Below are 24,229 nucleotides of genomic sequence, written 5' to 3' on the forward strand. Positions count from 1 at the left end.
TGAAAGAATCTGAGTCTTAGTGGCCCTGCCTGTATTGGAATGCTATGAAACTCCTTTCATTTACTTGACAGACAGCAAGACATGGAACACAAGAAAGTGTAATGGGGGAGGGAGAAGCAGACTTCCCTCTGAGCAGGGAACCCAATGTGGGGTGCAAACCCTGGACCCTGGGATCATGACCTGAGTGGAAGGCAGACACTTAACAACTGAGCCACCCAGATGCTCCTTTGAAATTCCTTTTAGTTTACCTGAGAATACACAAGCATTAAGAGGAGCTTCAGAGAATTCCTTGAGTTTCAAATATACTCTTTCCTTATATCATTTTAAATGTCTTCTAAATCTAATATATATCCATTTCAGGGTCTCTATTAATTTTTCTTTCATTATCCTTAACATTTTATTGAACTATATTGAAATACATAAAACTACACATATTTAATGTTTATAATTTGATGAGTCTGGACATATGCATATATCCATGAAACCATTAACAGGAAGTGATAGACATACCATCACCTACAAAAGTTCCCAGTATTCCATTATTGTCCTTATTGCTGTTTTGTGGTAAGAATACCTAACATGAAGGGCACCTGGATGGCCCAGTTGGCTGAGCATCCCATTCTTGATTTTGGCTTGGATCATGGTCTCAGGGTCATGAGATCAAGCCTTGCATGGGGCTCTGGATTCAGCAGGGAGTCTTCTGGAGATTCCCTCTCCCTCTGCTCCTTCCTTCACTCTCTCTTTCTAAAAAAAAAAAAAAAAAAAAAATCTTTAAAAATCTAACATGAGACATATGCTCTTAATAAAAATTTTAGTGTTTAATACAGTATTGTTGACTATAGCCACTATACTGTATAGCAGTTCTCTAATTCATCTTGCATAACTGAAACTTTATTTCAATTAAAAAACTCTCCATTGCCTCCTCTCCATGGCTTCTTCTTTTTCTTCTCTCTCTCTCTTTCCTCTTTTTTTCCAGTATTTCTTATGCAGTAACTTTTTTCTGCTTCTTCTTGTACAAGTTATAACTGATTATATACAGGACATTATGAGTGCTTTATTGTTTAAAGCTCTGTGTGTGTGTGTGTGTGTGTGTGTGTGTGTGTGTGTTATCTTCCTTTAAAAAGTGCTGAGTTTGGAGACACAAGATGGTGGGGAAGTAGGAAGAGGCGCCTTTTCAACCTGTACCCTAAAGTGAGCTGATTACCTACCAAAGAACTCCGATCACCCATGAAATCAGCCTGAGATCAGAATTATACACATCTGGATCTCTACAGGGGCAGAAGACGCCAGTGGGCAGATAAAGCGGAGTGGGAACATTGGACTGATACCGGAAGATAATCAAAAGGGGGAGGGAGCCACCAGAGGCGACCGATTGGAAAGTAATGCCCCTAATACAAGAGTGCCCTGCATCTAGGGACCAGCATTAACTTGGAGACTGGTTGAAAGCACTCCAAAAGAGCAAAGGATCACTGGGGGAGGGGGGGAAATTGTGGGAATCGGGGTGGCTAGGGACAGGGACAGAACAGCCTCCCCTGGCACTGAGGCAGAGAGAGTGCGGCGGAGAAACCAGGTCTTGGTCCCTGAGCAGCCAGCGTGCCTGAGATTGCATGGGGTTTGGCTCCTGTGAGGGGCTGGGAGCCACGCCAGAGGGCAGAATGCTGTGCCCTGCTACAGAGCCTAAGACCCACGCGCCCCTCACCCTTCCCTGAGAGAGGTGTACAAAGGCCCACCCAGCACTCTTAGACCCACACCATTGTTTCAGAGCCTGAGACGTGCGCCCCAAACTCTCCCCTGAGAGAAGTGCACGAAGGCCCAGCCTGGTGTTTTCAGACCTGTGCCCCACTCTCAGAGCCTGAGACACGTGTGCGCGACCCACAGCCTCCACTGAGAGAGGTGCGTGCAAGTCGGGCACTCTTAGACCCAGAAAGACCAGGCACTCCCAGCCCGGGCCAGTGGGAAAATCTCAGAGTGCGATCGGGACTTGGAACCTCTTGCCCATCTGGAGCTGCTCAGACAGCCACCGCTGCAGTGGTTTTGGGTACAAGCAGAAGATCCTGCATCCCCAGGGACCATGACTCGGCACCTGCTCTGCCAGCAGCCAAGGGGGAATTTATATGGGCTCTGCAGCCAGACTGAGGCTTCTCTCTGAGATGGAGGTCAGGGTGCAGTTTGCTTTCCTATAAACCTACAAAAACCAACAAAAGTGGTCAAGGTGAGAAGAAAAAAAAAAAAAAAGTGAACAAATATAAAAACCTCCAGAGAACAAAAGCCTGAAAAAAAACAGTTTCCTCAGAGCCCACCCCCTTGAGGGGGGCAGGAGGACTTAACTCAGGGAACATCATTGACTGAAAACCCACATAGCAGGCCCCTCCCCCAGAAAACCACCAGGAAAAAAGAAAGTCTACAAGAGAACAACCACCACTACTTCATAGGACAACTATTATTTTTAATTTGTTCCCACAATTTTGGCTCATTTTTTTTTTATAGATAATTTTTTAACCTATTTACCATCACAGTGAGCTGTCCAGTACATCAAATTCCATAATAACCTTCTAACCTGAACTTTTTGATACATACACCTGTGTGTGTGTATATATATATATATATATATATATATATATATATATATATAATTTTTTTCTCTTGTCATATACTTTTATCAGTCTTTTTGTTTGTTTTTGTTTGTATACTTCATAAATCTTACCTTGGGGACCATTTGGGCTGAGTCTTCTCTTTTATCTTCCCTTTTTTTTCCTGTCTCTCTCTCTCTTTTTCTTCTTTTTCTTTTCTTTTTTTCTCTCATTTGGGTGGGGAATCCTGATTGCTCAGAAGTGTTCCAGGGTGCACCTTGACTTCACCACGGTCGATACATCCAGATACATCTGTTCAGTCATCTCTCACCAAAATGACTAGGAGGAGGAATGCCCAACAGAAGAAAAATACAGAGGATGGGCCTTCTGCAACAGAGCTAACAGCTATCAACATAGACAATATGTCGGAAAAAGAATTCAGGCTAACAATTATCCAGGCAATAGCTAGGTTGGAGAAAGCCATGGATGACCAAATGGAATTGATTAGAGCTGAACTGAAAGCGACCAGAGAGGATGTTCACAATGTTAGGGCAGAGCTAAAAGCTACCAGAGATGAGGTTCATAATGCTCTCAATGAGTTCCAATCTAATCTAAATTCTCTCAAAGCTAGGATAACTGAGAGAGAAGATAAAATTAGTGATCTGGAGGACAAACAGAGAGAAAGGATCAGGAGGAAGCCTGAAACAAACAGCTTAGAAGCCACGAAAACTGAATCAAGGAAATAAATGATGCCATGAAATGTACAAACGTCAGAATTATTGGAATCCCTGAAGGGGAGGAGAAAGAAAGAAGTCTAGAAGATATAGTGGAACAAGTTCTTCATGAAAATATTCCCAATCTCATGAACGGAACCAGCGTTCATGTACTAGAGGCTGAACAGTCTCCACCCAAGATTATAGATTCCAGAAAAACATCAAGGCACCTGATAGTCAAATTGAGGAATCATAATTGTAGATATAATCTCTTGAAAGCCACTAGGACAAGGAGGGTCCTTACTTACAGAGGGAAGCCCATCAAATAACATCAGACCTGTCCACGAGACCTGGCAAGCCAGAAACGGCTGGCAAGATATATTCAAGGCACTAAATGAGAAGAACATGCAGCCAAGAATACTTTATCCAGCAAGACTGACATTCAAAATGGATGGAGAGATAAAGAGTTTCCAAGACGGGCAAGGCTTAAAGGACTACGCAACCACCAAGCTGACACTGCAGGAAATATTAAGGGAGGTTCTATAAAAGAGGAAAAATCCTAAGAATAGCATTGAACAGAAATATAGAGACAATCTACAGAAAGAAATACTTCAAAGGTAACACAATGTCAATAAAAATGTATCTATCAATAATCACTCTCAATGTTAATGGCCTAAATGCACCCATAAAATGACAAAAGGTTGCAGATTGGATAAAATGACAGGACCCATCCATATGTTGTCTACAAGAGACCCATTTTGAACCTAAAGATACACCCAGACTGAAAGTGAAGGGTTGGAGAAGCATCTTTCATGCCAATGGGCCTCAAAAGAAGGCCAGGGTAGTCATTCTCATATCAGATAAATTAGATTTTAAACTAAAGACTGTAGTCAGAGATACAGAAGGACACTACATCATTCTTAAAGGGACTATCCACCAAGATGATCTAACAATTGTAAATATTTATACCCCCAATATTGGAGCAGCCAATTACATAAGAAAACTGTTAATCAAGATAAAGAGTCATATTGATATGAATACATTAATAGTAGGAGATCTTAACACACCTCTCTCAGAAATAGGCAGATCATCGAATCAGAAAATCAATAAAGAAACAAGAGCATTGAATGACACATTGGACCAGATGGACCTCATAGATATATACAGAACATTCCACCCTAAAACAACAGAATACTCATTCTTCTCAAGTGCACATGGAACCTTCCCAAGAATAGACCACATACTGGGTCACAAATCAGGACTCCACCGATACCAAAAGACTGAGATCATTCCCTGCTTATTCTCAGATCACAATGCTTTGAAACTGGAGCTCAATCACAAGGAAAAGCTCAGAAGAAACTCAAACACCTGGAAGCTAAAGACCACCTTGCTTAAGAATGCTTGGATCAACCAGGAGATCAAAGAAGAACTGAAACAATTCATGGAAACCAATGAGAATGAAGACACTTCGGTCCAAAACCTATGGGATACAGCAAAGGCGGTCCTAAGAGGGAAATACATAGCCATTCAAGCCTCCCTCAAAAAAATTGAAAAATCCAGAACACAGCAGCTGTCTCTACACCTTAAAGAACTGGAGAATCAACAGCAAATCAAACCAACTCCACATATAAGAAGGGAAATAATCAAGATTAGAGCTGAGATCAATGAGGTAGAAACCAGAGATACAGTAGAACGTATCAATGAAAGTAGAAGCTGGTTTTTTGAAAGAATCAATAAGATCAATAAACCATTGGCCACACTTATCCAAAAGAAAAGAGAGAAAGCCCAAATTCATAAAATTATAAATGAAAAGGGAGAGATCACAACTAACATCAAGGAAGTAGAAACAATCATCAGAAGTTATTATCAACAGTTTTATGCCAATAAGTTAAGCAACCTAGATGAAATGGATGCATTCCTGGAAAACTATAAACTCCCAAAATTGAACCAGGAAGAAATTGACAACCTGAATAGACCAAAATCTAGTAACGAGATTGAAGCAGTGATCAAAAACCTCCCAAAAAACAAGAGGCCAGGACCTGATGGATTCCCTGGGGAATTCTACCAAACTTTCAAAGAAGAAATAACACTTATTTTCCTGAAGCTTTTTCAAAAAATTGAAGCAGAAGGAAAACTTCCAGACCCTTTCTATGAAGCCAGCTTTACCCTGATCTCCAAACCAGGCAAAGACCCTACCAAAAAGGAGAATTTCAGACCAATATCACTGATGTATATGAATGCTAAGATTCTCAACAAGATCCTAGCAAACAGAATCCAAGAGCACATTAAAAAGATTATCTACCATGACCAGGTGGGATTCATTCCTGGGCTACAAGGATGGTTCAACATTTGCAAATCAATCAACGTGATAGAACAAATTAATAAGAGAAGAGAGAAGAACCGCATGGTCCTCTCAATTGATGCAGAAAAAACATTTGACAAAATCCATAATCTGTTCCTGATTAAAATGCTTCAAAGTATAGGGATAGAGGGAACATTCCTGAACTTCATGAAATCTATCTATGAAAGACCCACAGCAAATATCATCCTCAATGGGAAAAAGCTTGCAGCCTTCCTGTTGAGATCAGGAACACAGCAAGGCTGCCCACTCTCACCATTCTTGTTCAACATAGTATTAGAAGTCCTAGCAACAGCAATCAGACAACAAAGAGAAATAAAAGGTATCCAAACTGGCAATGAAGAAGTCAAACTCTCTCTCTTCACAGATGACATTATACTTTATATGGAAGACCCAAAAGACTCCACCCCCAAACTACTAGAACTCATACAGTAATTCAGTAACATGGCAGGATACAAAGTCAATGTACAGAACTCAGTGGCTTTCTTATACACCCACAATGAAAATACAGAAAGGGAAATTAGAGAATCAATTCCATTTACTATAGCACCACGAACCATAAGATACCTGAGCATTAACCTAAACAAAGAGGTAAAGGATCTGTACTAGAGGAAGTACAGAACACTCATAAAAGAAATTGAAGAAGACACAAAAAGATGGAAGACCATTCCATGCTCTTGGATCAGAAGAATAAACATTGTTAAAATGTCTATACTGCCTAGAGCAATCTATATTTTTAATGCCATTCCGATCAAAATTCCACCGGTATTTTTCAAAGAGCTAGAGCAAATAATCCAAAAATTTGTATGGAATCAGAAGAGACCCCGAATCTCTAAGGAAATGTTGAAAAACAAAAATAAAACTGGGGGCATCATGTTACCTGATTTCAAGCTTTACTACAAAGCTGTGATCACCAAGAGAGCATGGTACTTGCATAAAAACAGACACATAAACCAGTGGAACAGAGTAGAGAGCCCAGATATGGACCCTCAACTCTATGGTCAAATAATCTTCGACAAAACAGGAAAAAAATATACAGTGGAAAAAAGACAGTCTCTTCAATAAATGGTGCTGGGAAAACTGGACAGCTATATGCAGAAGAATGAAACTTGACCATTCTCTTACACCATACACAAAAATAAACTCAAAATGGATAAAAGACCTCAATGTGAGACAAGAATCCATCAGAATCCTAGAGGAGAACATAGGCAGTAATCTCTTCAATATCAGCCAGAGCAACTTCTTTCAAGATATGTCTCCAAAGGCAAAGGAAACAAAAGCAAAAATGACTTTTGGGACTTCATCAAAATCAGAAGCTTCTGCACAGCAAAGGAAACAGTCAACAAAACAAAGAGGCAACCTAAGGAATGGGAGAAGATATTTGCAAATGACAGTACAGACAAAAGGTTGATATCCAGGATCTATAAAGAACTCCTCAAACTCAACACACACAAAACAGATAATCATATCAAAAAAAATGGGCAGAAGATATGAATAGACACTTCTCCAGTGAAGACATACAAATGTCTATCAGACACATGAAAAAATGTTCATCATCACAAGCCATCAGGGAGATTCAAATTAAAACCACATTGAGATATCACCTTACACCAGTTAGAATGGCCAAAATTATCAAGAAAGGTAACAACATGTGTTGGAGGAGATGTGGAGAAAGGGGAACCCTCTTCCACTGTTGGTGGGAATGCAAGTTGGTGCAGCCACTTTGGAGAACAGTGTGGAGATTCCTCAAGAAATTAAAAATAGAGCTTCCCTATGACCCTGCCATTGCACTACTGGGTATTTACCCCAAAGATACAGATGTAGTGAAAAGAAGGGCCATCTGTACCCCAATGTTTATCGCAGCAATGGCCACGGTCGCCAAATTGTGGAAAGAACCGAGATGCCCTTCAACGGACGAATGGTTAAGGAAGATGTGGTCCATATACACTATGGAGTATTATGCCTCCATCAGAAAGGATGAATACCCAACTTTTTGTAGCAACATGGATGGGACTGAAAGAGATTGTGCTGAGTGAAATAAGTCAAGCAGAGAGAGTCAATTATCATATGGTTTCACTTATTTGTGGAGCATAACAAATAGCATGGAGGACAAGGGGGGTTAGAGAGGAGAAGGGAGTTGGGGGAAATTGGAAGCCAAGGTGAACAATGAGAGACTATGGACTCTAAAAAACAATCTGAGGGGTTTGAAGGGACAGGGGGGTGGCAGGTTGGGGGAACCAGGTGGTGGATATTGGAGAGGGCACAGATTGCATGGAGCACTGGGTGTGGTGCAAAAACAAGGAATACTGTTATGCTGAAAAAAAAAAAAAGTGCTGAGTTTGCTTTAATAAGCAGTTTATTTACAGGTCGTTCATCTTGATCCTGTTGAGGCTTGGTTTCCAGGTTTGTTAGGACTCGTTTATAGCCAACTCTTGCTGTATAGATGGGGTACATTTACTCTAAGGGATAGCCTTTGAAGGACCTCAACTGAATGTCCAGAGAATTTAAGGTTTTCCTGGTCGTTAGAACACTAACATCCCAAGAACAATTTTATCTCTGGCATCTGTCTTCAGCCTATATTCTCCAGTGTGTGTTCTTAGCCAGACCCTGTTGAGCCTTGTATTGTCATTTAGAGTTTATCATTTGCCTAAAGAGTCAAAGCAATTCCTATGTAGATTTCCAGAACTCCAGCTCCAAGTTCCTCTCTTTACTTCCCTGCCCCGAAAATTTTAGCCACCTCTGTTGTCATCATATCTGTTAGCTCTTCCCTTTGCTCAGTGTTCCCACTGTTCTCTGTTTGGGCTCTCTCTGTGCAGTGGTTCATAAAGTGCTCTAAGCATAAAGGAGAAATGAATGTATGATTCCCATAATGTGTTTCCCTTTTCTCAAAAACCAAAGACTTCTGTATATTTTCTATTGTCTAAAAATATTTTCCTTACATTTTGTCTAAATTTGTTTCATTTTTTTTCAGATTTTTAAAAATTTATTTGACAGAGATCACAAATAGGCAGAGAGGTGGGCAGAGAGAGAGAGAGGGCAAGCAGGCTCCCTGCTGAGCAGAGAGCCAATGCGGGGTTCTATCCCAGGACCCTGAGATCATGACCTGAGCTGAAGGCAGAGGCTTAACCCACTGAGCCACCCAGGCACTCCTCATATATTTTGTTTTAAAATTGACTATAGTGGGAGAGCCCTTCTTATTTCATTGTTTTGTCAATGTTCAGCCATTCCCTTTGAATTCAGTGTACATTCATGCCATGGACCATTTTCCCATCCAGAAAATGGGCAATCAGGTCTATTGTTCCAATTCTTTCCATCTGTGAGAATTTTCCTTTTACCCTGCCATTCAGGAGAAATCTCATGTGAATCTATATTATGCCAGTACACTACGCAAAACCACAGGAAAACCCAAAATACAATTTTTTTAAATGCTTTAGCCATTCAGAACTTTTCCATAAACCCAGTGTGTGCATAGACCAATATATAATTCAGGAGGAATAGATGTTTGAAATTGTGTATCACCTGCTCATGAAACTTATTTGTGCATTTTAAACTTAGGCTATGCACACACACATACACACTTAATGTAGTACTTACTATGATTATAATGCATAATGGATTTAATGGTTTGGTGGGCTTTATTCTCAGTTCTATATAAGTAGTTCAGTTCATATGTATATTTGTTGTTCCATGGTTTGGTAAGTTATTATGCAAAATAATAAATGTTACTTGATAGGTTGTTTTCACTAAAATTATCCTGATTTTTTTACTCTGAATTATATTATTGAGGACAGCTAGAGGTTCATCATATGCAGGAATCATCATATGCACAAATACTTCTTGAACCATTGAGTCTATTTCATATTAAAGCTAAAATTACAACTTGAACGAACTTCAGATGTTTTTCTTAATCTGGAAAATCTTAAAGATTAGACAGTGAATAAGTTAGAACAGGATTCAACTCAAGATGAACCATGGTTTAGCAATCTGTTCTTGTTAATAAAATTTTATTGGAATACAGTCATGTTTATTTATGATTTACTTATGACTGCTAACAACTTATGATGACAGAGTTGAGTAGTATTAACAAGTACTATATCCCAACCACTTTTAAATATCTTCAATCTGGCCAAGAAGAAAATAATTTTTTGACTCCTGAATTAGACCACCAAAGAAATTATGGTATATAACCCCTTTAATGGCCAACCAAGTTATGTAACTTTTTCAAAGTATTTGGTGGGGCAATGGCCACCAACTTGTGTTTTTCACTTTTCAGAGGCTATCCCAAATGCTTCACACAGTAGGTCTTATGTTTTACCAGTCTCATAAATTTAATGTGGCTAAATTGATAAATGTAATGGACTAAACAATTCAATCAAAGGACAGAGATTATGGCTCCAGGGTGGCTCAGTCAGTTAAGCATCTGCCTTTGGCTGAGGTCATAATCCTGGGGTTTTGGGATAGAGTCCTGCACTGGGGTCCCTGCTCAGTGAGGGGTCTGCATCTCCTTATGCCATTCCCCCCACACACTCATTCTCTCTCTCTCTTTCAAATAAATAAATAAATAAATAAAATCTTTTTTTTTTTTAAGTCAGATATTTTCAGATTGGATAAAGAAACAAGACCCAACTGTATGTTGTGTACAGATGACATACTTTAGATTAAAAGATATAAGTAGATTAATAGTAAGTGGATAAAAACAAAGATGTATAATGCAAACAGTAACTATAAAAACCTGTAGTAGTTAAACTACTAACATCATTCAAAAGATAATTTAATACAAAAAATTACTAAAATTAAAAAAATATTTATGAAGATAAAAGGGGAAATTGAATAAACATTAACAAAAATATATATGCACCTAATAATTGATCAACAAAATATATGAAGGAAAAGTTAGAAAAAATGAAGGGAAAATAGATAATCCAGCAACAAAGGACCAATATTTAAACATCTCATTTGGTAATGGATAGGATGATCAGGAAAATGACCAAGAGGAAACTGAAGTTTTGAACAGTTTTATAAACCATGTAGACCTGGGGCACCTGGGTGGATCAGTTGGTTAAATGTCTGCCTTTGGATCATGTCATGACCCCAGGGTTCTGGGATCAAGTGCCCTGTCAGGCTCCCTGCTCAACAGGGAGTTTGTTTCTCATGCTGCCTGCCACTCCCACTACTCACACACTCTCTCTCTATCTCTCTCCCTCTCACTCTTGCTCTTTCTCTGGCAAATAAATAAATAAAATCTTAAGGAAAAAAAAAAAAAAAGGAAAGAAAATAGTCCAAGTAACTAATTCAGTCTATAGGCCTGTTCTTCATTAACATATAGAAAATTGAGATGTGAAATACTACAGTTTTATAAAAAAAAATAAATTAGGGGTGCTCGGTGGCTTAGTCAGTTAAGCATCTGCTTCCTGCTCAGGCCATGATCTCAGGGTCCTGGGATCAATCAGAATATATATTCTTCTCAAGTACACATGGAACATTCTCCAGTATAGGCCATACCCTGTATCACAAGAAAAACCTCCGTTAATTTGGAAGGACAGAAAAATTGCAAAAAGTTTTCCCTTCACGATACAAGAATTCAGAAGTCAATGAAAAAAATTTATAAATTCACAAATATGTGGAAATTAAGCACTATAGTCCTAAATAACCAACAAACCAAATAAGAAATCAAAATGGAAATTAGAAAACATTTTAAGTTGAATAAAAATGAGATACAACAAACCAAAACATATGGGATGGACCTATAGCAGTGTTTAGAGGGACATTTATAAAAGTAAATGCCTCCATTTGAAAAGAAGAATAATCGGCAATCAATAACCTAACTTATCAAATTACAAAAATGAGAAAAGAAGAGCTAACTAAACCTAAAGGAAGCAAAATAAAGGAAATAATAAAGGCAGTGATAGGTAGAGCAATGGGCTTTCTTTCTGAGATGAAAAAATACTCTAAAATTGACCAGAGCAATAGTTGTGACTGTGTACTCCAAGTGGGTGAATTTTATGATGCTTGAAATATTTTAACAAACCTGTTTTTTTTTTTAATTACTGTGTCTTTTCTCACATATGTTGAAGCATATTGTAATACTAAGGAGATATATTTTAGGCATTCATAAATATATATGTATACATAAATGAACAAAGGATAACACACAATTGTGCCTTATATAATTTTTTCACTTATATAATTTTTTTTCTTTTTAAGTGAGATCGACACCTAGCATGGAGCCCAAACTGGGGCTTTGAACTCACAACCTTGAGATCAAGACCTGAGCTGAGATCAAGATTGGATGCTTAACCAGTTGAGCTATCCAGGCACCCCTCATCTATATAACTTTTAGTAGAGATTATAACTGTCTGCTTTAGTAAATTTTATTTAAGCATATTTACATTTATAAAACTGAACATATAATTTTATAGTTCAATAATAACATGTGACCAACATATACATCAAGCAACAGGACATAATCAGCACCCCAGAGGCCCTTTCTGTTCCTTGCAGTCAAATTGTTCCCCCTCACCAAGTATAACTACAAGTCTTACTTCTATCATCATAGATTTTTGTTGAGTCTCAATTTAATTTAAAGGAAACCATTATTTGTACATATAAAATTTTGTGTCTGTATTCTATGTTCAACGTTATGTTCTTGAGGCTTTTATTTTTCTCTTACAATTATAGAATCATGTTCCACTTAAAGATGCTGATATGTTAATATGGATACATTGAATGTAAAGCTCAGTTTGAAGATAATTGGCATATTTAGAGTGGTGAGTCATTAAAATTATAACTTAGATTTAATACTACCATGGTATAAATTAGATTTAATACTACCATGGTATAAATTAGATTTAATACTACCATGGTGTGTTTTATGATGCTTTAATAAATTGAGTTAAAGATTTTCACTTTCTATCTTCTATGCTGCTGGTATATAGACATAGGTTTGATTTCCTTAAATTGATATTATATCTTAAACCTTGTTCACTTTAGTTTATTTAGTTAGACTATATCCTTTTAACTTTCTACATGCAAAAATGTCATTTGTTGTCTTTATGATATATATATATATATATGATATATATCAAAAAGAATTTTTAAAATCATTAGGTTAAAATTGTCAAAATTAAAAAAAAACTAGATTTCAAGATTAATGTAATATTTAGAATGACCTTTTATACACTAAAGTTATTACAACAATGTTATTTTATGATTTGGTTAGGGGCAACCACCATCAGTTTGGCCTCATGTTTCCATTGTAGGGTCTTCTCAAGTTGATAGTTTTCCATGCTGACTGAATTTTAGTCACCTGTGAAGCTTTCGGCCACACACACACACACACACACACACACACACACACACACACACACAGTGTCCAGTTCTCTATCCTAAGAGATTAGGATATTTTATTAGTCTAAGGTGGTCTGGAAATTATTAGCTTTTAAAAACTTGCAGGAGGGTTGCAGTTTGCAACCCAATTTGCAGGAGGGTTGAGAATCTATGAGCTAAACACTTGCTCAAACTCTTGTGTGCATCAGAATCATTTGGAGAGCTGATTCAGCAAGTGTGTATTGGAACCAGAAAATTGATAATATTTACCAATTGCTTAAGGTGATTTTGATGCTGATATTAAGGCACCACATTTTGAGAATTGTGTCTGACTTTCTAGTCTGACTTTCTGTCTTATTGATTCTTACCCAGAATAAGAAAACAGCATATATGATTGAGGAATTTCAGTAATCTTTGTGGTTGCCTGTTTTCAGAACTAGTGCATTCTTGTTTGTTTTTCTGGTAATCAGAAATTTTCATTATGCAAACTTTGCTCTTGTGAGGGAAGCTTGTATCTGCTCTGACAGGATTAATCTGGGTAGATCAGACTACAGATTGCTAGCCTATGCTTCTAGAATAAATTCTCCAACAATCAGTTTTATTAAAAATGAAGTCCCAGGGTGCCTGGGTGACTCAACTGGTTAAGCATCAATCTTCTGTTCAGGTCATGATCTCAGGGTCCAGGCATTGAGTCTGCATTGGGCTCCCTGGTTGGCTGGTAGCCTGCTTCTCCCTCTCACTCTTCTTGCTTCTCCTTTCCTTGTGTGCTCTCTCCTCTCTCTCTGTCAAATAAATAAATAAAATCTTTAAAAATATATGAGGTCCTAGTATTTCCAGTGTCATTTTTCAATGAATTATTAATTTGGAAGAGACTTCCAAGAATGTTAAATAATATTGAATAATATAATATGTGTGAAATTAGAATCTTAGGAGCAGGAGAGAATGGACAGAATATGTATTTAAAGAGATAATTGTCAAATAATGTCTTCTTTTTAAAAAAAATATGTCATTAGTGAAAGGTATAATAGTCATTAAAATAGTGTGAAGGAGGTACTATAAATAAAAATGCACATAGTAATGGTATTAATGGTATTTCACCACTGGAAAACCTCAAAAGACTAACAAGAAAGGGTAGATAACTAAGTTGATACATATTCCTGCAATAGAATGATATGCAGCAATAAAAGACTACTATTTTGTTAAAAAAATATTAATACTGATATAATCTATGGACATAGCTTTTAGATGTAATCTATGAACAATTAATCTGGTACACTGAAACCAGCATGATTCTCCTCTCTGCAGAAGAGATGCTTGATTAGAAATTGTTATGAAGGAGTCTTGATAGTTTTGTTTTTGTACATTTCTGTGTGTAACAAAGTTTATTAGGGAAAATAATATTTTGTATATGTATATATTCTTATTCTCTTTTTTACATTTATGTTAACTGAAAATTTATAAACGTGATATTTGTAAAGAGACACTTTGGCACTTATGGATTGATTTGATGATTGTTTTTCTAATTCATTTGGTTTTTACTTTACCTTCATTTTTTTTCCTCCTACTCTTAACATTGTTTCTAATTACCTTTTAATATGTGAAATGGAATTAATTGTATTTATTTTTTCTTCTATAAATGAAAAGATCTTTTCATGCCTTCTACCAAGAATGTTGTTTACAGTTTGCCATTTCCTGACTTTTTAATTTTAGCGACTCTGAGTGGTGTGAGGTGGTATCTCATTGAGATTTTGATTTGTATTTCCCTAATGCTGAGTGATGTTGAACACTTTTTCATGTGTCTGTTGACCATTTGGATGTTTTCTTTGCAGAAATGTCTGTTCATGTCTTCTGCCCATTTCTTAATTAGATTATTTGTTCTTTGGGTGTTGAGTTTGATAAGTTCTTTATAGATTTTGGATATTAGCCCTTTATATTATATATCATTTGTGAATATTTTCTCTCATTCTGTCAGTTGTCTTTTGGTTTTGTTGACTGTTTCCTTTGCTGTGCAAAGGATTTTGACCTTGATGAAGTCCCAATAGCTCATTTTTGCCCTTGCTTCCCTTGCTTTTGGCAATGTTTCTAGAAAGAGGTTACTATGGCTGAGGTGAAAGAGGTTGCTGCCTGTGTTCTCCTCAAGGATTTTGATGGATTCCTGTCTCACATAGAGGTCTTTCATCCATTTTGAGTATTTTTGTGTGTGGTGTAAGGAAATGGTCCAGTTTCATTTTTCTGCATGTGGCTGTCCAATTTCCCCAACACCATTTGTTGAAGAGACTGTCTTTTTCTATTGGACATACTTTCTGCTTTGTTGAAGATCAGTTAACCACAGAGGTGAAGGTCAATTTCTTCTGGCTCTCTATTCTGTTCCATTGGTCTATGTGTCTTATTTTTGTGCTTGTACCATAGTGTCTTGATGATGACAGCTTTGTAATATAGCTTGAAGTCTGGAATTGTGATGCCACCAATTTTGGCTTTCTTTTTCAACATTCTGCTGGCTATTCGGGGTCTTTTCTTGTTCCATATAAATTTTAGGATTATTTGTTCCATTTCTTTGGGGAAAAAATGATGGTATTTTGATAAGGATTGCATTAAATGTGTAGATTGTTTTAGATAGCATAGACATTTTCACAATGTTTATTCTTTCAATCCATGAGTATGGAACATTTTTCCATTTTTTTGTGTCTTCCTCAATTTCTTTCTTCAGTATTATATATTTTCTGAGCATAAATCCTTTGCCTCTTTGGTTAGGTGTCTTATGGTTTTGGATGTAATTTTTTTAAATTTTTATTTATTTATTAGACAGACAGAGATCACAAGTAGGCAGAGAGGCAGGCAGAGAGAGAGGAGGAAGAAGGCTGAGCAGAGAGCCCAATGCGGTGCGTGATCCCAGGAGCCTGGGATCGTGACCTGAGCCAAAGGCAGAGACTTACTGAGACTTACTGAGCCACCCAGGTGCCCCTTGGATGCAATTCTAAATTGAATTGACTCTGATTTCTCTTTCCTCTGTCTTGGCATCGGTGTATAGAAATGTAACTGATTTTCGTGCATTGGTTTTATATCCTGAAACTTTACTGAATTCCTGTATGAGTTCTAGCAGTTTTGGAGTGGAGTCTTTTGGGTTTTCCACATAAAGTAGCATATCATCTGCAAAGAGTGAGAGTTTGAATTCTTCTTCTTTGATTTGGATGCCTTTTGTTTTATTTTATTTTTGTTGTTGTTGTTGTTGTTGTTGTTGTTGTCTGATTGCCAAGGCTAGGATTTCTAGTACTATGTGGAATAGCTGTGGTGATAGTTGACATCCCTGCCATGTTCCTGAACTTAGCAGAAAATCTCTCAGTTTTCCCCATTGAGAATGATATTCACTGTGGGTTTTTCATAGATGGCTTTGATGATATTGAGTTATGTACCCTCTAATCCCTACACTTTGAAGAGTTTTTATCAAGAAAGGATGCTGTGCTTTGTCAAATTTTTTTTTTTCAACATCTATTGAGAGTATCATATGGTTCTTGTTCTTTCTTTTATTAATGTATTATTTCACATTGACTGATTTGCGGATATTGAACCAACTTTGCAGCCTAGGTATAAGTCCCACCTGGTGGTGGTGAATAGTCCTCTTAATGTACTGTTGGATGCTATTGGCTAGTATTTTGGTGAGAATTTTTGCATCCGTGTTCATCTAGGATATTGGTCTGTAATTTTTTTTGATGGGGTCTTTATCTGGTTTTGGGATCAAGGTAATGTTGGCCTCATAAAATGAGTTTGAAAGTTTTCCTTCCATTTCTATTTTTGGAACAGTTTCAGTAGAATAAGTACTAATTCTTCTTTAAATGTTTGGTACAATTTCACTGGGAAGCTGTCTGGCCCTGGGCTCTTGTTTGTTGGGAGTTTTGTGTGTCAATCTTCTTACTGTTTATGGGTCTGTTCAGGTTTTCTATTTCTTCCTGGTTCAGTTTTGGTAGTTTATATGTCTCTAGGAATACAGCCATTTCTTCCAGATTGTCAAATTTGCTGGTGTATATTTGCTCATAATATGTTGTTATAATTGTTTATATTTCTTTGGTGTTGGTTTTGATCTCTCCTTTTTCATTCATTATTTTATTAATTTGGGTCCTTTCTATTTTCTTTTTGATAAGTCTGTCCAGGGGTTTATTAATCTTATTAATTCTTTCAAAGAACCAGCTCCTAGTTTCATTGATTTGTTCTACTGTTGTTTTTGTTTGTTTGTTTGTTTCAATTTGATTGATTTCTGTTCCTAGAATTGCTGCTCTTCTTCTCTTCTATCTCCTGTTGAGTTTGCAGGTGTTCAGAATGGTTTGACATCTATTTGGCTGAACTTCTGGGACCTAATGGTATTTCAGTCTGCTACTCCTCTGCCATCTTGCTTCCTCCCATCCCTAACACTTCATTTTGCTTATAAGACCCATATTGTTAAAATTCAAAGCACACAGAAACTTTAGACATTATGTTTCTCATGATTAACATATTGTAAATGACAAGGGTGAAATCCAGATAAGATTAATAGATTTACTTAAATTAGATATTTATTCAAGTATAAAAGAGTATTAGTGTCTGCATCTCATATATTTCAGTGAAATTATATTTCCTACCCCTCAAAAAAATGCCTCCTAATTTTTAGGCACCTCATGTTTTTAAATTTCTTTTTTTTTTTTTTTTTAAAGATTTTATTTATATGACAGAGAGAGATCACAAGTAGGCAGAGAGGCAAGCAGAGATAGAGACAGAGGGAGGAGGAAGCAGGCTCCCTGCCTAGCAGAGAGCCCAATGCAGGACTCAATCCCAGGACCCTGAGATCATGACCTGAGCTGAAGGCAGAGGCTTAACCCACTGAGCCAACCAGACAGCCCCATGTTTTTAAATTTCTATGTCCTAGAATATATAGACTACATTTCTACTATAATAAAACTTCAAGGGGCACCTGGGTTAAGTATGATCTATGTCTGTCAAATAAATAAATAAAATCTTAAAAAAAAACTTCCTATATTAAGATGTTATTTTTCAACATTTTTTTGTTAGTCTGCAGTAAGACCCATTATCAGGTGATGGAATTATTCTGTCCCATTATCAGTGATGTATAATATTAAAGACTTAAATTTCCTGGGTTATATGTCCTTTTGGATTTTCTGTGACTCTGTTCTATGCTTTCTTCAAATTAGAGTTCATAATTCAGGATTAAGTATAATATTGACAAAACTAATAGTACATACGATAAAAGGAGTGGTAGAACCAGGGAATGGCTTTTAAAATACATACTCAGAAGTGGCACACATTCCTTTTGCCCACTCTTTTCTGGCCAAGGAATATGGTCAAAGCATGAGTAAAACAGATGCCAACGAGATAGGAAGGTATATTCCTCTCTAAGGGAATGGCAGAAAATATTTTGGAAAAATAAAACTTTCACAAAGAATTATATTCTCTTCAAATTTATTGAAGTACTTGTGATATACAAGGAACTGCAAATACGTTACAGTTGGTGAGCTTTGACATTCAAATACACCCATGAAGCCATCTCCACCATAAAATACAGAATATTTCCATCACCTATAAAAAATTATTCATGCTCTTTTTCAATACCTCTTACCCTTAAACTCTGTCACCATGCAACAAATTTCAGTGACTATATTTAGTTCACAGTGTAAATGTATATATAAACAGACTTGGATAAGATGTACTCTTTCTTAACTCACTTCTTTTACCTACCATAGCATTTGAGATTCATAGCTACTGGTTGCCTCTTTCAATGTTTTGTTCCTTCTTATTATTTAGCAAACTCTATTCGGTGGATATACGACACCGTATCTGTTAATTAGTCAATGGACATTTGGATTGTCTCCACTTATTGGTTAATATGATTAGTGCTGCTAAGAACAATCAAACAATATCTATATGGATATATACTTTGACCCTTTGGGGTAAATAGATAGAGGTATTATGACTGGTTTGCATGGTAAATGTATATTAACTTTATAAGAATCTAGCAAGCTGTTTGCTAGATTGATTGTATATTTTCTCATCCAGTCAACAGTATTTGAGAATGGAAAATCTTCTGTATCCTTGATAATCTCAGCTATATAGTCTATCAATTTAATTTTAGTTATTCTATTAGGTATTGTTTTAATTTGAATTTCTCTAATGTTGGTCTTTTTTTTAAATCAAGTAACATTAATTTCCTTAATAATGTGATATCCAGATTTTAATTGTATTCCTATCCAATTCAGTTAAGATATATTGCAAGAAATGTGTTATTTTATTGAAGGTGTCAAATTTGTCACCATGAAGTTGTCATAATTATTATTATCTCTTAAGTGGAATTACATTACCTAAAAAGTCTTTCCACAGTGAAGAACTAAAAAGTTTTCACCATCAACAAAGCAAAAAGGTAACCTATTAAATAAGAGCAAATATTTGCAAATCACATATTTAATAAAGCATCAATATCCAAAAATATATAAAGAATTTATACAACTTAATGTCAAAAAAATTAAGAACACCAAATGATTTCATTAAAAATTGTCAGAAGATTTGAATTTTTCTCCAAAGAAAACATGCAGGTGTCCAACAGGCACATGTGAAGATGTGCAAAGCCACAAATTATCAGAAAAAATGGAAATTAAAATCACAATGAGCTATCGCCTGTCAAATTGGCTATCATCAAAAAGACAAAAACAAAAAGCAAGTGCTAGTGACAATATGGAGAAAATAGAAATCTCATACACTGTTGGTAGGAAGGTAAATTTGTTCAGTCCATTTGGGAAACAGTATGGAGATGCCTCAAAAAATTAAAACAGAAATACCCTACAATCCAGCGATTCCACTTCAGGGTACTTAGATGAAGGAATTGAAAACAACAGTCCAAAAAGACATATGTGCACTTATGTTCATTGGAACATTATTTACAATAGTCAAGATATTGAAGCAACCTAAGTAGATAAATGATAGATTGGTAGATAAATAGATAAAAAGTATGTGATATATAAATGATAGATAAATGGATAAAAATGATAGATAAATGAATAAACAGTATGTAAGGTTACACACACACACACATACACACACACATGAAGATTGCTAAAAAGAATGAAATATTTCTATTTGTGACAACATGGATGGACCTTGAGAATATTATGCTAAGGGAAGTAAGTCAGACAGAGAAAGACAAATACCATATGATTTCATTTATATGTGGAATCTAAACAAACAAACAAACAAAATAGAAACCAACTAACAGATGCAAAAACAAACAAACAGAACAAAAGCAAAAACAAAAAACAAACTATTGGGGCACCTGGGTGGCTCAGTGGGTTAAAGCCTCTGCCTTTGGCTCAGGTCATGATCCCAGGGTCCTGGGATGGAGGTCCACATCAGGCTCTCTGCTCAGTGGGGAGCCTGCTTCCTCCTCTCTTTCTCTGCCTGCCTGTCTCCCTACTTGTGATCTCTGTCTGTCAAATAAATAAATAAATAATCTTAAAAAAGAAAAAAAAAAAAAAAGCTATTGGAAACCATAGTGGGAAGGTGTTGTGGAATGGGCAAAATGGTGAAGAAGATTACAAGATACTAACTTTTATTTATAAAATATATAAGACATGGAGATGATATATACAGCATAGAGATATAATGTGCATATGGAACTAATAGGATATTATATGTAACTTATACATCAAATAAATAAATAAATCATAAAGTATAAACACCCTAAAAAATAAATAAAATTAACAATACCAGCAACAGTAACAAAATTACCAAGGATGGGTATTATGCCAAAGGGACACATAAGTCAACTGAAAGAGCTCACCCTGACCAAGCTTGTAACAATTTGAGCAAAAAATAAATAAAACACTTCCAGACTATTGTTCCAAGTCTAAAATAAATATCAAGTATCCATAAGGATATAAATAAATAATACAAATAAAAAATGGTTAGAAAAACATAAATCTCCAATGTAGGAGAATTTAAATGATTTATAGGGATATTCCCTCCACCCTACAAAAGTTGGGAGGATAGTTCTTCATTCCCTAAGTGTGCATTCTATTTCCTCTGAAAGTGTACATTATGAAAAGGAGTGGGGAAAATGACTTTATAGTGGGTAAATCAAGCAAACACTACCTCAGCCAGGTAATCAACAAACATTTAATAGAAATAAGTCATGCTGATAATATGTTCTACTTTATTTCTGTGGTCTTTCTCTCAAAACACAGGATTTTTTGTTTTATTTTGTTTTGTTTTACACTAAATATGAGAAAAACAGACAAATAAATATCAATAGACATTCTACAAATACCTAACCACTACTCAAAATTGTGAATATTATCAAAAACTAGGAAAGCCTGAAGAATTGTCATAGCCAATAGGATTCTAAGGACCTATGATAACTAAATGTAATGTGAGGTCTTAGATGAGATCCTGGAACAATAAAAATTCATTAAGTTAAAAAAAAAACACACAAGGAAATAAGTAATAAATTATGGATCTTTTTAAAAAATATATATTAATATTGGTTTTGTTAATTATAGCAAATATACCAAACTAATGTAAGATGTTAATAATAAAGGAAACTAGACATGGGATATATGGAAAACTGTATTAGATTTGCAAATTTTCTGTAAATTTATTTTTATGTCAATTTTTAAAATTCATTCTGGGAGTGTCCGGGTGGCTCAGCTGGTTAAACATTTAACTCTATGTTTAGGCTTAGGTCATGATCTCAGGATCCTGAGACTAAACCCCTGCATCAGGCTCCATGCTCAGCAGAATCTGCTTGAGATTCTCTATCTCCCTCTGTTCTTTTCTCAACTCTTTCTCATTCTCAAATAAATAAATAAATAAATAAATAAATAAATACTTTAAAATAAATCAATAAATTCATTCCAAGATTTTGTATTTATTCTTAGTATAATAAAATCTCTTTTTTTAAAGATTTTATTTATTTATTCATCAGAGAGAGAGAGCACAACCAGGAGGAGTGGTGAGCAGAAGAAGAAGCAGGCTCCCTGGTAAGCAAGGAGCCAATTATAGGATCATGACCTGAACCTAAGGCAGACATTTAACCAACTGAGCCACCCCAGAAACCCATAAAATGTTTTTTTTTTATTCATTTACTTTTTGTCTTTGTATTATAGGAAACATAATAAGATCTTTTTAAAAGTACTTTACCAATTTCTGCCTTTTTAAAAATATTTTATTTATTTGATAGAGCATGAGAGAGAGAGAACACAAATAATGGGGGAGGAGCAGAGGAAGAGGGTGAAACAGACTGCCTGCTGAGCAAGGTAGGACAGATGCAGGACTCAATTCCAGGACTCTGGGGCCATGACCTGAGCCAAAGGCAGATGCCCAACTGATTGAGCCAGCCAGGCACCCCAATCTCTGCCTATTTATTTATTTATTTATTTTAAAATATTATATTTATTTACTTGAAAGAGACAAAGATAATGACAGAGAGCCCCAGCAGGAAGGAGAGGGTAAAGCAGACTCCCTGCTAAGTAGGGATCCTGTTTTGGGGACTCTATCCAAGCACCCTGGGATCATGACATCAGACTAAGGCAGACACTTAACTGACTGATCCACCCAGGCACCCCCCCATCTTTGCCTTTTTAACTGCAATATTTAGATCTCTAATATCTAGTACTTGAAAATGAAAAATACCCATTTAGGTTTAAGTTAAAAATTAAAATTAGTTTGTCAATCTCACTAGATTAATTCCAAATATTTATTAGTTATGTACATTGAAAACTTCACCTGATGCTCTAAAAATTTTCAATAGTCACATATGTATTCAAAAGAATTTAAAGGAAAATATAGTATTTTATATTTACACAGGTAGCTACCATTTATTTTACTCTTCATAAAGATACTCTTTTTCTTCTAATTTTCCTTCAGCCTGAAAATCTTTTAGCATTTTAGTTGTAGAATTATTTGATGGATTGTTTTCTCTCTCTCTCTCTCTCTTTTTCTTTTTTTCTGTTTTTGTTTGTTTGTTCTTCTCTCCTGTCTTCTAGCTTGATATTTTCTGACAAAAAATCAAGGCCATTCAAATATTTGTTCCCCTAAATATAATGTTTCATATTTCTCCAGGTGTTTTCAAAATATCTTCCTTATCTTTGGTTTTCAGCAATTTGAAATATAATAGTGATATTTGGCCTTGCCTTATTTGGAGTATTGTGTAAAAAGTAACCACACAATATAGGCAGACTAGAGCTCACTGTGGTTTTGGGTAACAGCCACTTTTCCATTATATCAAGCAAACGAAATGTTCAGACATGTTAAATGTATAAGGTGTTTTGCCGAGGATAAATAGTAAGTTTCAAAAAGGTAGTGACAAGAGTTCTGACTTATAAGCAATAAGAACAGTCAAAGATGTATTTTTAATTCCTGCCATCATATACCAAAAGAGAGAGAGAGAGAAATGCTATGTATAACCACATGTACTTTTATAGTTTCTAATTTGACAGTGAGTTAATATGTGGAGATATTACAGGTTTATATTTTGTCTAGCACAAGATTTTGCTTGTGCATACACATAAAGTGATGGCTGATCAAAAAAGGTAATCAATGGTTTTGGGGCACCTGGATGGCTCAGTGGGTTAAAGAGTCTGCCTTCTGCATTCTACAAATACCTAACGGTGGTTAGGTATTTGTAGAATGTCTATTGATATGATCCCAGAGTCCTGAGATCAAGCCCCGCATTGGGCTCTCTGCTCGGAGGGATCCTGCTTCCTCCTCTCTCTCTGCCTGCTTCCCTGTCTACTTGGGATCTCTGTCAAATAAATGAATATGAATAAAATCTTAAAAAAAAAGTAATCAATGGTTTTAAAAGTAGTGACAAAGACCTTTAAAATTTGAGCCAATAAAAGAAAATTAAATTTTGAAGATTATTTAGACAAAGAAATGGCATTAATGTGTATTATTTATTATTGGGGTAATAGGACTTGCTTGTTTTGTTATTTTGAATCGACTTTAAGTTACTTTTTTTTTTTTTCAAAGAATTAACAAATTGAATGTGTCTTTCTCCTCTTTCAATAAGGCATGTGACTTTATACCTTTTTAGGATGTCCTCTGAACTCTGCATTATATGGTTATGAGATCCTACAGGGCAAGAGTTGTTCAGAATTGTGGGCCAGGTGATACCTTTCTTTAGGTGTGTTTTAAAATCTGTCACCTAGATCTTAAAATTGTGTTATTATTCTTTTCCAAGTCCTGGTGAAAATAGTTCCTTGATATATATCCTTTAGTGATGAATCTCA

This window comes from Lontra canadensis, unplaced genomic scaffold (genome assembly GCF_010015895.1).
Source record: "Lontra canadensis isolate GAN:19392208 unplaced genomic scaffold, GSC_riverotter_1.0 scaffold7, whole genome shotgun sequence".
Lineage (NCBI taxonomy): Eukaryota > Metazoa > Chordata > Mammalia > Carnivora > Mustelidae > Lontra > Lontra canadensis.